The sequence below is a fragment of the Nematolebias whitei genome, chromosome 12, assembly GCF_014905685.2.
Source record: "Nematolebias whitei isolate Nwh7 chromosome 12, NemWhi1, whole genome shotgun sequence".
In the NCBI taxonomy this organism is placed as follows: Eukaryota; Metazoa; Chordata; class Actinopteri; order Cyprinodontiformes; family Rivulidae; genus Nematolebias; species Nematolebias whitei.
The window spans coordinates 8,500,871-8,504,154 of NC_056509.1; positions in this window are offsets into that span (position 1 = coordinate 8,500,871).

Here is a 3,284-nt window from a genome sequence, read left to right on the forward strand (position 1 = left end):
GGAGAGGAACGATGGTTTGAGAGAGGAGTAAAGGAGGCCATCTTTGTGAAAATAAATCGTCCATCATTAAACAGGGGTGGAGGCCTCCAGGTTCAACTGTCCCCTCTTACAATGCTGTGATTGCTAGTATCACTCAGCCCTCTGTGAGCAGTAAACAGCCATCAGTGTGCTAATGATCCATTGTTAGGTTGATGGTCCTTCTTGATCATGTGATCAGCTGGTTTTGGTTGTCAGCAGCAAAACTGGTTGATCCACTCTGAGAAGGTGCTATTTAAGAGACTGAGCTGAATACAGCACCTCAGACTGAGGAAGTCTCTCGGATGAGAGACGAAACGTATCTACATTTTTTTGCTTTGTTTTTCTTTTTTAATGTCCAGAGGACCAGATTGAACTTCAGTGGAAAAAGAAAACCAGTTATTTTAGGGGTGGCTATTGCCCCGCCCCCCCCCCCCCACCCCACCCCCGCCTCCCCCTTGGTGGCGCCCCTGCTGATATGTTGGGTTAAGTGAAATAGTAACAATAAAGTGCAGTAGAAACCATTCTCCTTGTTATTGCTGGTGCCCTGGTGTGTTCATTGTGTCACAGTGCGCATGCTCAGGTTATCAGCCGCTGTTACATAAACACACACATCTGCCACCAGATGGCAGCGTCGGACACGAGCTGAACACGCACGAACTGAGCACGTCGTCATGATACATGCGTGCTTTTTAATGTTCCCGTGAAGGAGAGCAGAAAACTCCTCGTATAAAGGAGCAGGAATGTTTGCAGGAGAACGCGGAGACGAGCCTCCATCCAGCGGTGAGTGCGCCTCCTCTCGTCCTGTGCTGCTCTGTTTTCACCGCTGTTTGCTGCTCCTGGATGTGATGCTGCTCCAGGATGCTGACTGTCAGCTTCTCCGACCTTTAACTTGTTTTGGTGAGAATAAAGCTTGACAACATAACCGAAATTAAGTCGTTTGAACGTCTCCGGCCGAGCGCGAGCTTTATGTCAACGGCGCGTGCACACGTGTGTGGTGACTTTATTTTTTATTTAAAATTGGGTTTCTTTTATTTTCTGTAATGAGTTAAAAAAATACTAGCATATTTAGCTCCATAAATTAGATAAAAAATAAATGTGTAAGCTGCTTTTATGATGTAAAGTTATAATTTCTGAAAAAGTTTCCCTGACAAGAGAACTGTATGTTTTTTTTAAACATGTGAAAACCACGTGACCAAGTTAAACCTCTAAAAGAACTAAACGTGCTTTCCACATGTTCATGTTTTCATTGGTGAAAACGTGATTAATGAACATGTGCTTTTTGTTTCATAATCCCTCACATGTGGAAAAAAACAAGTGCTCTCATGAAACTTTAACAGTCTTCACTGGTGAAACTTTTTATCTGTAAAGTTGTTTATTTGTTCCAAATTAAACACAAGAAACATGAAGACATGTGTTTCACAAGCTTTTTAACATTTTTACAGAAGTAAAAACTTGACATGTTCTCAGGACAGTGTTTTCTGCTCATATATACAGGTTCTGTCATTTCCAGACTATAAGCTGCTACAGTTTTTTTTGCATGCTTGAACCCTGTGGTTTATACAATGCTGCAGCTAATTTGATGTTTTTCATTTTTTTGACGGACTAACAAGCTTCATGCAGTCAAAACATTTAGCCTCGTCACACCCGGGCTCACATAGCTACCCAATACTCTCTCTCTTGTGGGGTGGGTCCTTGTGACTCAATGAGACTACCTGTTCAAATTTTAAAAAATTAAAAATGGAGGACATTTTTATAGTAAATGGTAAATGGACTGTACTTATATAGCACCTTTCTATCTTATTAAGATACTCAAAGCTCTTTACAACACAATCTGTGCCTCATTTACCCATTCATACAGCACTCTACTAGATTTCTACAAAGATAATTGAACAAATCATTCTAAAGAGACTAATCAGAGCTTTATCACATTCATACACTGATGGGACACACATCAGAGGCAATGAGGGGTTCAGTGTCTTGCCCAGGGACACTTGGGCATGTGACTGCTGGTGGATTCAAACCATAGATATCATATAATCACTAGATCCCTCATCGGCTGCTGCAGTGCAGGAATTTTGGCCGCCATCTTGGAGCAGTCGTCCTTATTTGGTTAAAGCAGAAGATGTTTCAGCACTTCGCAGCTTATTTCTGTTCTAATCGACGGACTGTTGACGTCAGGTCTCTGGGGATAACTTTTCACAAGTAAGATGAACATATTATTGTTAGTATTTTGTGAATATAATATTACTGTACTGTATTTATGTCCACCAGCTGATGTGATGTTCAGTGTAACTGAGATCTGATGACAGGAATATTTTTCTAACAAGCATACTCACTATTTCAGCAGCTTTGGTTCATCAGAATTGGAGTTTTGTTTAAGTTCTAAGAAATTAAAACATTAAAAATAGGGAGAAGTAGTTAGAAAATAAGATGGACCTCCTCTGTACAATGTTTTTGTGTAGACACAAATCTCCTGTTTTCATTTTGAAGGTTTCCCAAAGAACAAGATGTGAGGAAGAGGAGGAAGTATCTTTGAGGAGGATTCATCTGAGCAGTGAGGATTTTAAACTGGAGGATTTTGATCAAACTGATCAGACTGTCCGACTGAGAGATGGTGTGGTACCATCGGTTCTCCTTCAAAGTGTAGGAGCATCATTATAAGTTCATTAGAGTTCATAAATTTACATATTTTATTGTCAGTCACAAGGTGAGACACCTCCATGTGTTTATATGAACAGGTAACTATAGATTGTAAAGTTCATATTCATGATGTTTTTTCATTTCAGCTTGAAAACTGCAGGACTACAGGAACTCAACAAAAGCTGGAGCTGCTCTGTCTGTGGCCTCTCAGGAACGTGCACGTCACACACACACTCTCAGGAACGTGCACGTCACACACACAACCTCGGCCTCATGATGTGAGTATTTCTATTTTAAACTTTTATTTTTCATTTAGCCTTTATTTATCCAGGTAGTCTCACTGAGTCATGAGAACTCATTTTCAAGAGAGACCTGTTTAGGAGCAGGTGGTGGGGGTTGAGTGCCTTGCTCAGGGGCCCAGAGTGGGGCCAATGAGGGTGGAGGCAGGTGTGGGTGTTTCACCTTTTCCATCTACATTTTGATGTTGACAATACTGGGAGTTGAACCTGCGACTTTCCCATCACAGGCCCATCTTCTAACCTCTGCTCCACCACTCCCCCACATAACATCATATCATAATGGTCATATTAAAATCTCACTGGTTTCCTTCCAGATGTGTTAAACAG